The sequence below is a fragment of the Tupaia chinensis genome, unplaced genomic scaffold (genome assembly GCF_000334495.1).
Source record: "Tupaia chinensis unplaced genomic scaffold, TupChi_1.0 Scaffold000294_5, whole genome shotgun sequence".
Lineage (NCBI taxonomy): Eukaryota > Metazoa > Chordata > Mammalia > Scandentia > Tupaiidae > Tupaia > Tupaia belangeri.
In genome coordinates, this window is record NW_006159782.1 from 1,845,710 (window position 1) to 1,856,798 (window position 11,089).

The 11,089-nt window shown below is 43.7% G+C and overlaps 1 non-coding gene across 1 annotated transcript; it reads right to left on the bottom strand.

Annotated features, from left to right (window-relative positions):
- Positions 1 to 5,297: 5,297 nt before the first annotated feature.
- LOC114008169 (U1 spliceosomal RNA) lies at positions 5,298 to 5,459 on the bottom strand. The gene has a single exon (XR_003549732.1). It is a non-coding gene; the product is annotated as a U1 spliceosomal RNA (small nuclear RNA).
- Between the last annotated feature and the right edge of the window lie 5,630 nt (positions 5,460 to 11,089).

Below are 11,089 nucleotides of genomic sequence, written 5' to 3' on the forward strand. Positions count from 1 at the left end.
AGGTAATGCAGGGCTGGTAACCATCATCTTCTCACTGTCCAAAGGTAGAGAAAATCCTCCTATACAATATATTTCTCAATTGGTTTAAGACAGCTAAAGATTCTTTCTGTTGCTTATGGTTGCAAGTTCTTAATCCTTGTTTTCAGCTTCAGCTTGCTGGCCCAGAGGCCACACGTCCGCCCCTGAGAGCGCGGGGGAGGGGGGGCGCCCGCCGCCACCTTGGCGTCCGGCCCGGGGGGTGCCGCGCAGGGGGGCACCTCCTCCATTCTTCTCTCAGGATCTTGGGCACACATGCATACGCGCCCAGCGTGAGTTTAAGCCACCGGGTCTGGGACTCAAACCGCGGCCGACTACATGGGAGTCCAGCGACATAGCCATTACGCCAACTGCTGGTCCCAGCCCTGAAGACGTTTTAATAAAGTCATGTGAAAGATTTTTTTTTTTGTTTATCCTTAGTGATGGGATATCATTGGAAGATTTAACTAGGAGAATCACATAGTCAAGTGTGCCTTTTTTAAAAAGTGCCAAGCAGGACTATAACTTCCAAGAAGGATTAGACATACCTTTTCAAATTTCTTTCACTAAATATAAGTAAAATCCTGGACAAGATATATCCCCTCCAGGCCCGAGATTCAAACTGCATAGTCAGCCATGTGGGATTCAGCTGCCTTAACCACCACACCACTGCCTGATGATATATTTTAAAACATATGAAGATTTGGGTCGGCAGATGGTGTGGTGGTTAAGGTTGTTGGGCTCCCACATGGCTGAACATGGTTCAAGTCCCAGACCTGGTGGCTTGCTTTCTCACTTTCCCTCTCTCTCTCTGTCCCTCTCTGGTCAAATTAAAATACAAACAAATAAATAAAGTTAAATAAAATATATATTTTTAAGTATGAAGACTCTGGGACCAGCAGGTGGTGTGGTGGTTAAGGCACTGGACACTCCCACATGGCTGAACATGGTTCAAGTCCCAGACCTGGTGGCTTGCTTTCTCACTTTCCCTCTTTCTCTCTCTGCGTATCTCTCTGATCAAATGAAAATAAAATGAATGAATAAAAGTAAATAATTCTTTTAAAAAATATGAAGACTCTGAAAAGAAGATGACAGACTGGTTAGGGGCCTTGGAACCCAAGTAATGACATACTAGTGAATTCCTTGAGTTTTCTTTGTACCTCATATATTCCAAACTTGGAGCTGAAGAAGCTAGCAACCTGGAAATGCCAATGGGTGCCCCAGCAGCAGCCTGCTCTTTCCAGCCAAAGGGCTGGGAAAGGGAAGCCTAGCAAACAAAAACTGTAGACAGCAATTGCTCTTCCATCCAAATGACACAGGAAAACAAACAAAAAAGTGCCCCCTTGCCCTGTGCCACCAAAGGCAGAATGGGGGGCCCAGTCTGTACAGCTGGCAAGTCTGTAACCAGGTGACCCAACACCTGTGCAATGGGACGTATAAAGAGGCTCATTAAGGAACTGAAACTTTATCTCCCCCGTTGATAATGAGCCCACCAAGCAGTAATGAGGTGCTCCTTCCCCTCTGCTGGGGATGTTAAAGGAGGAGAACCAGGAGGAACAGCTCTCCTCTTCTCTCTTTTCTCTCCCCTCCCCTCCTCCTGCTTTCCCCTCTTCTTTCCTTTTCTCTAATTTTCCAGAGGACATGTGCGCTGACCAGAGAAAGAAAGAGGGAGAAAGCATCCTTCAATAAGGCATAGTCATCCTGCAATTCCTTCTCTTCCATTTCCTTATCTCATCGAGATTCGAGGCATGCACACACATGCACCTGGCATGTTTTCCAAGTTGCTGGGGTTGGAATTCAAAACATGGTCGGCTATGTGGGGTCTGACTCCCTTAACCACTAGACTACCAGAGCAGCACTATCATTACTTCTGATAGTTTATGCACTTTTAAATTATTTACTTATTTGTCAGAGGGTTTGTGCAGTTACTGGAGAAGAGCAAGAGAGGGAGAGAAAGTACCTCCTCCAACCACAGGGAATGGTCATGCCACAATCCTTTCTCATCTCTTTCTCCCTCACTTGTGTTTCCAAGTCACTGGGTACAGGACTTGAACTACATGATTGACCATGTGGATTCCAGCTGCCTTAACCACCAGGCCATGGGCTGGCCTATTACTTTTTAAATTAACATATAGGGGCCAGCAGGTGGCGTGGTGGTTAAGGGCACTGGACTCCCACATGGCTGACCGCTGTTTGAATCCCAGACCTGGCAGATTGCTTTCTCACCTTCTCTCTTTCTTTCTGTCCCTCTCTGGTCAAATTAAAATATATGAAATAAATTAAGTTCAAAAATCTTTAAATAAAAAAATAAATTAACATGGCCGGCAGGTGGCATGGTGGTTAAGGTGCTGGAATTCCCACATGGCTGACCATGGTTTGAGTCACGGACCTGGTGGCTTGCTTTCTCACTCTTCCTCTCTTTCTCTCTCTGTCTTTGGCAAAATTCATGTGAAAAATAATAATAACAATAAATAAATAAATAAATCTTTAAAAAATAAATGAACATCATAATTGCTTATGTTTGTGAGTTCATAATGTGATTTTTCAGTATAGGAATACAGTATGTAGTGATGATATCAGGTTAATTAGCATACCCGTCATCTCAACCATTTGTCATTACTTGTGTTGGGATGGGATGAGTTTATTGAACAAGTACATACAGGGTCCCCCACGTGCCAGGCCCAGTTTGATGTACTGGGGATACAATGGTGAACAAGACACATATAGTTGCAGCCCTCATGTTGCTTATATTCTGCAGGTAGAGATGGACACCAGTAATGAATTACAAACTGGGTTAAGTGTAAAATAAAAGAAGTAAATGGGGATGCTGTGAGCAAAAATAATCAGGGTATCCAGCTGTGTACAAATTCATATATTTTTAAAATAATTTTTAAATTAAATTTTGTTTATTATTTTTAACTTGACCAGAGAGAGACAGAGAAAGAGAGAGAGAGAGAAAGTGAGAAAGCAAGCTGCCAGGTCCAGGACTTAAAGCACAGCCAGTCACGTGGGAGTCTAGCACCTTAACCACCACGCCACCGGCCAGCCCCCAAATTCCTATTCTATAGGTGAGGAAAGTGCAGGTAAGAGAGGTTAAGTAACTTGTCTTAAGGTCAGGGAGTTAGTAAATGGCCAAAGAGAGATTCTCTCTCTCTCTCTCTCTTTTTTTTACTTGCCAGAGGGCACATATTCTTGCCAGAGAGAAAAACAGAGATAAAGAGAACCCTCCTACTGGGGCGTGGTCATACTACAACTCCTTCTCTTGCATTTCTCCATCCTATTGGGATTTGGGGCACACACGCACATGTACCCCGTGTGCACCTGGTGTGTTCTTCAAGTTGCTGGGGCCAGGATTCATACCATGATTGACCTTAGCCACTTAACCCCTTAACCACTAGGCTATGGGGCCAGATAGCCAAAGAGAGACTCTAACCTCAAAGACTGACACTAAAGCCTTTCCAACTGTACCATGTCAATTTGGATAATTGAAAATGTAAGTTCTTGGTGCTTTTGCAGTGGTACAGGGGGTTTGGAGCCACTGTGTAATACTGGAGCCATATTGGAAGGTCCGCTGTTCAAATTCGCAGTCAATCTGAGCACATTTGGCATGCCTATGGCTGGCTCGAAGAATTGTAATACAAGACTCTGCCAGGGGTCTGTGTCACAGAAAAAATAAACTTTTAATTTAAAAAAGAAAATGTATACTTAACTTGTATAAGGATGGGAAGCAGCGTAGTATAGCAGAATTGTTGTTTTAATCTGAATCTTAACTGAATTAAAATCCTAGTTTGAGGAACCAGCAAAAGACATAATGGTTATGTTGCTGGACTCCCACGTAGCTGACCACGGTTCAAGTTCTGTGATTTATCACTTTCTGTCTCTCTGGCGAGTGCACACACCCTCTAGCAAAAATATCTCTTAAAAAAATCTTAGTTTGGGCAAATCACTTTAATTTCTATGAAGTCTTGGTGTTTTCAATTATAAAATGAAGAATGTGAAGAACAGTTGCCTCAGGGCCAGCAAGTGGCGTGTTGGCTATGGTGGCTGGATCTCACACAGCCAACTCCACAGTTTGAGTGCTGGACCTGGTGGCTTGAAAATCTCACCGGACGCTTGTGCATGCCCAAAATCCCAAGAGAACAGAGAAGAGATTATGGTGTGGCCATCCCTCCTGGGGGGGTAGATTTCTCACTTTCCCCCTCTCTCCAATGAGCACACATGCCCTATGGCAAAAATTAACCCACTAAAAATAATAGGGGGCCAGCAGGTGACGTGGCGGATAAAGGCGCTGGATTCCCACATGGCTGACCAGAGTTCAAGTCCTGGACCTGGTGGCTTGCTTTCTTGCTTTCCCTTTCTCTCTCACTGCCTCTGGTCACATTAAAGAAATAATAACTACAAATAGAGTTAGATAAATAGATAATTCTTTAAAAAAAAGTTGCTGCAAAGGTTAAAGAATACACCCAGGATGCTCTGCCCAGTACGTCATGTGTGTTAAGTGCTCAGCAAATGTTCTGTTCAGATCTTCTATGTATGAAGTGTATAAAGTTGGGTAAAACATATTGTCTGTTGGGACCAGCATATGGCATAGCAGTTATGTCACTGGACTCCCACATGGTTGAATGTGGTTTGAATCCTGGACTGGGTGGCTTGAAATTCATGCTGAGTGAGTGTGCATGTGTGCCCAAGATCCCAGAAGAATGGATTGTAGAGTGGCCACATCCACTGTGATTTCTCACTTTCCCTCTCACTGTGTCTGTCTGTCTGTCTCTCTCCTGTGGGTGCATGCACCCTAAGGCAAAAACCTCTTAAAAACAAAAAACCAAAAAACAAAACTTCTGCGAACCTGTTTCCTTCATCTGCAAAATGATGTGCCTAATGGGGCCATAGGATAAACAGAAAATATTATAAGTGAAACTGCTATATAAATGCAATTACCTTAAAAATGCATGGGGTACAGGGATCAGGCAGGGGTTCAGTGGAGTACAGCTGGCACCACAGGGGAAAGCGGGAAGGTCCTGGGTTCACATTCAGGGATCTCCTTAGCATGTCAGGCGCACATTTGTACCACAATTTGGGCTGGATGAAATGGGAGGGCTGTAGCATGGGAACTCTGTTGAGGAGGCCTGTCTTTGTGTCTCTCTCTCTCACTCTGCCTCTGTCCATCAAGGAATAAACTAACTTAAAAAAAAAAAAAACAAGGCCAGCCAGGTGGCAAAAACCAGAGTGCTTTGTGTCACCCTGGTTCTTTTTCTTTTTCTTTCTTTTTTTTTTTTTCAATAGTGGAGAGCGCAAATGCAGTCCCCCACTACCACGAATTATGCAGTCGAGTTTCCCACATTTGGGGAAATCACAGGATTCTGCACATCCAGAGTGCAGTGGATAAGCCTCGCCCTGGGAAAATTACCTTTGTGACCACAGTGTCTCCCTTGTCAGGTGAGTATCACCCTGGTTGTCTTGAGCAGTAGTCACAAGCTTAGCAGTGAGTGCCATGAAATGTGACTGTGAGACAGCAACAAAATAGTTTAGAGCAGTCCAAAGAAAGTTAAGAATACATCTGTGGATTTTGGTGGCTGAGGGAAATAGTCTGTGGGAAAAAGGAGGATGATTATTGAGGGAGCAGTGGGAGAGATGGAAAGTGAGGGTCAAGGGCATAAGCAGAAGTGAATCAAGAGACTGAAGGGGACGGAGTTCCCTTCTGAAAGACTTGATATTTTAATGGGAAATGGAGAACATATTTTGGGAAGTTTGAGGCGGCAAAAGTACTGATGTCTTGAAGAGAGTGTAAATAGTTTAGAAAAGGCTGAGAAATAGTGTGCTTGATCGTGGAGCTAGTGACTATGGAAGCTGTGCAAGCGAAGGCCAACCACACCATCGTTGAGGCTCACCTGTAACAGGGATGGACAAAGTCACCGAGGTCCCTTTTACCTCCAGAATTCTGATTCTGTGACCATGCTAGTTGCCAGTCTGGTTCTGCCAAAGGAGCTATCTCAAGTGAAATGTTCCACATGTCTCGGACCTGGTGGCTTGAAAATCACAAAGGTGGGTGTGCGTGCATGCCCAAAATCCCAAGAGGAGAATGGAGAAGAGACTGCAGCATGGCCACCTCCCCTGGGGAGCGATTTCTCATTTTTCTTCTCTCTTTCTCCAGCAAGCGCATGAACCTTATAACAACAAAAATGTAGGTACTCCAAAATGTGTATTTCACACAGAGTACTTCAGTAGACCATGAAAGTACAAACTCCTATTATTTTATAATATTAAATTCGTATTTTTATTTATTAATTTTAATTACTTAAATATTTTCAACCCTCTTCTGCCTTTAGCTCTCCTCTTCCGTTTGTCCACAGGTTAATTAATATAGACTTTTTATTAAAGCTTTTTTACTGTAATAAAATATGCACATAAAATTTACAATTTGAACAGTTTTTGTTTGTTTTAATTTTGGGTCAGTACCATGGACTAGTGATTAAGGGAGCTGGTTCCTATATGGCCAACCATGGTTTGAATCCCAACCCCACTGGCTTGAAAAAACACACCAAGTATGTGTATATGTATGTGTGTCCAAAATTCCAAAAGGATGGAGAAATGAAGAAGGGATTGCAATGTAAACATACCCCACTGGAGAGAGTGGGTGCTTTTTACCTTTCTTGCTGTTTCTTCATCTCTCTCTTGAGTACATGCACCTAGTCTCAAGTAAAAAAGGAAAAAAATTTATTCACAATCAAGAACACAAGTTGTACATGTGCACAAGAGAGAAAATCACTCTCAGGACCAGCAGATGGAGTAATGGCTATGTCGCTGGACTCCCATGTAGTCGACTGCAGTTGGAGTCTTGGACCCCGTGGCTTAAACTCACGCCAGGCACATGTGCGTGTGTGCCCAAGATCCCAAAAGGAGAATGGAGAAGGGATTGTGGCATGGCCATCCCCCCTGGGGGGTGATTTCTCGCTTTCTGCCTCTCTGTCTCTCTGCCTTTCTGGTGAGCGCACATGCCCTGTAGCAAAAACCTCTCCAAAAAAAAAAAAAAATCATTCTTGATAGAGTCTGGTCATGCCATGACCACCTTCCTTGAGCCCACCAGCTGTCAGGATCCTGGGTACAAACACACAGATTGCCTGAGCCTGGTATCTGAGCCCAGTCAGTCATATGGCTTCCAGAACTGCATTTTGGTATGCAACTGACTATGCCATAGAGGCCGGGCCTATTTTAAGGTTTTTTTTGGAGAGGTTTTTGTTATAGGGCACATGTGCTCGCCAGAAAGAGGCAGAAAGACAGAAAGAGAAATCACCACCAGGGCGGTTAGCCATGCCACAATCCCTTCTCCTCCATTCTCCTCTCAGGATCTTGGACACGCACGCACATGCACCCCGCGTGAGTTTAAGCCACTGGGTCCAGAACTCGAACTGCAGTTGACTACATGGGAGTCCAGTGACATAGCCATTATGCCAATTGCTGGTCCCCATTTTAAGCATGTTTAAGCATCCAGGTCAGCGGCATTAAGTACATTCATGTTGGGCAAGCATCACCACCATTCCTCTCCAGAACTGTTTTTTTTTGCTATAGGACATGTGTGCTCACTTGGGATTGAGAGAGAAATCACCCCCACTCCCCAGTCAGGGGGTTGGCCATGACATAATCCCTTCTCTCAGGATTTTGAGCACACATGCACACATGCCTGATATTTTTCAGGCCATCAGGTCCCAGATTTGAACAGCACAGTCAGCCATGTGGGATCCGGCTGCTTTAACCAGCATGCCACTGGCTGGCCCAATCTGCTGCAGAACTCTTCTTATCTTTGCTGACTAAAATTTTGTACGCACCCCTGCACTGCAGCCTCTGTAGCCACCATTCTTTCTGTCTTTATAAATCTTGACTACACCTGGGCACTTCATATAATCATATACCTTTTTTTTTTTTTTTGTGGCTGGCATTTTTCTTAGTGTAATGCCTTCAAGGTTCACCCATGTTATGGTATATATCAGAATTTCACTCCTTTTTATTTATTTTTAAAAATTTGTCAGAGGGCATGTATGCTCACTGGAGAGATGGAGAGGAAAATGAGAAAGCACTCCTACAGGGAATGGTCACGCTGCAATTCCTTCTCTCTCTCTCCCTCCTTCTGGGATTTGGGCACACATGCACACATTAGTCTAGCATGTTTCTCAAGCTGCTGGGTCTGGGATTTGAACTGTGTACTCAGCCATGTGGGATCAAGCCATCCCAAACAACAAGTGATCTGCAGGCCCTCATTCCTTTATAAAGTTGAATATTCCATTGTATGTGTGTACCTACCACATTTTGTTTATCCATTCATCCAGCAATGGACATTTGGTTTCTTCCCACATTTTGGCTACTGCAAATAATGCAGTATTGGTGCACAAATATCTAGTTAAGTCTCTGTTTTCAATTCTTTTAGTTGTATGTGCAGAAGTAGGACTGCTGGACCTTATGGCAGTTCTGTTTTTTTTAGGAACTACCACATTGTTATAATTTTGTTAACAGACTTCTTCTGGTCTCTACAAGTGGACTCTGAGAATGCTCTGATTACTTATGAAATGGTGTGTATCTTTTGCTATGCACAGTGATCCCTACTGTAAAGGATAGTCACGTAAGCACTCATGTACAGTCCTCTTCCCACATGGTATCAGTGTAGGAGCTGGCTGAAGTTTATGAGAGACTTTAATCTATGAAACATGTAAGATGCATAGCCAAACATCAAGCAATTAAATATCTAATAACATTATAAATTGGGGGGGGGAGGGCTAGCAGGTGGCATAGTAGTTAAGGTGCTGAATTCCCACATGGCTGACCATGGTTCAGGTCCCAGACCTGGTGGCTTGATTTTGTGTGCATGCCCAAAATCCCAGGAGGAGAATGGAGGAGAAGGGATTGCAGCATGGCCATCACCCCTGAGGGTGATTTCACACTCTCTCTGTTTCTCCCTGTGTCTCTGGCGAACACACATGTCCTATAGCAAAAATCTCTATAAACAAGCAAACAAGCAAAAAAAAAAAAAAAAAAACCAAACACAATAATTTTCTTTTTTGGGCAGAGATGCATGCACATGCCAGAGACAGAGAGAAAGTGAAAAAGCACCCCCTCCCCCTCTTAGGGGCTGGTCACACTGCAATCCCTTTGTACATATTTTTATTTTATCATAATTACATAAAGAATATGTAATGATTTCTTTTTCTTTTTTTTAGAGAGAGATTTTTACTATAGAGTGTGTGCATTTGCTGGTGAGACACACACACACACACACACACACACACACACACAGATCACCCCCCAGGGAGGATGGCCAACGTTGTAATCCCTTCTCCTCCATTCTCCTCTTGGAATTTTGGGAACGCATGCACACACCTGACATGAGTTTCAAGTCATCAGATCCAGGACTCAAAAACAGTTGTCCATGTGGGAGTCCAGTGACTTAACCATTATGCTATCTGCTGGTTCCTAAAGTCTCAGATTTTAAAGATGGTTCCTGATGAGGAGAGATGGCTACACTTGTGATTCGTTATCTGACTCATTGAGAAAGTTCACATACTCACAATTTTGCATATTGAAGCTATCAATACTTCCCCACAAAATCCATCCTTTGTAAAATGCTCATGACTATAATTTATGGCCTTAAATGTTGCAGGCTGTTAGGAGATCTACGGGTGAGTTTGTGGAGGGTCAGCTTTTTAAAAAGTTGGATCGACAGGGCCAGCAGGTGGCGCTGGACTGGTTAAGTGGTTAAGGTGCTGGACTTCCACATGGCTGACCACGGTTCAAGTGGCTTAGTGGACCTAGTGGCTTAAAACTCATGCCATGCACAAGTGTGTGCGTGTCCAAAATCTCAAGGGAGAATGGAGCAGAGAAGACTGTGATGTGGCCACTGCCCCTGGGGAGTCATTTATCACTTTCTGTCTCTCTCCTTCTCTCTGGAGAGCGAACGTACCCTATAGCAAAATCTCTCTTTACGGGTTAGCAGGTGGTGTGGTGGTTAAAGGCACTGGACTCCCATATGGCTGACCGTGGTTCAAGTCCCAGACCTGGCAGCCTACTTTCTCATGTTCTTTCATTTTCTCCTTCCCTCTCTGGTTAAATTAAAATGAACAAACAGGGACCAGCAGATGGCATAATGGCTATGTCGCTGGACTCCCATGTTGTTGACGGTGGTTCAAGTACCAGACCTGGTGGTTTAAACTAAGGCCAGGCACGTGTGCATGCGTGCCCAAGATCCTGAGAGGAGAATGGAGGAGAAAGGACTGTGGGATGGCCATCCCCGCTGGGTGATGATTTCTTACTTTTTGTCTCTCTCTGTCTTTCTGGTGAATGCATGTGCCCTATAGCAAAAAAAACTCTCAAAACAAAACAAAGTTAAATAAAAAATAATACTTTATTTTTTTTTTTGGAAGAGGTTTTTGCTATAGGGCACGTGCACTCACCAGACAGACATAGAGAGACAGAGAGATAGAAAGTGAGAAATCACCCCCCAGGGGGGATGGCCACACCACAATCCCTACTTCTCTATTCTCCTCTCGGGATCTTGGGCACGCACGCACACGCACCCAGTGTGAGTTTTAAGCCACTGGGTCCGGGACTTGAACCACAGTCGACTATGTGGGAAAATAATACTTTTTTATTTTTATTTTTTTATTATTTCAATTTATTTATTTGCATTCATTCACTGTACATCATTACAGCATACAAAATGAGATTTTCCATCCAGAGCACACTGTATATTGTCTCAATCAAGCACATCAACAAGCATGTTATTGTCAGCAAATGATCTTCCATTTCTTGTTTTCTATGTTTTGCTTTTTTTCCCACCATCCTTGATTCCCTATCTCTTACCCTCTGCCATCTCCCACTCTCCTCCCACACTGTCTCTGGTATCTATGTTTGCTTTCTATACCGTTTTCCTCCCACATTTTATTGAATCACCAAAGACCCTAATCAATCCAAATACCCTCATAGCAAACACAGGTGACACACACATTTCCATGAACACAAGTCTAACTTTACGCATCCTATAAAGTAGCACCTAGCTGGGGCTACATATCCTACTGCAGTCATTGAATAG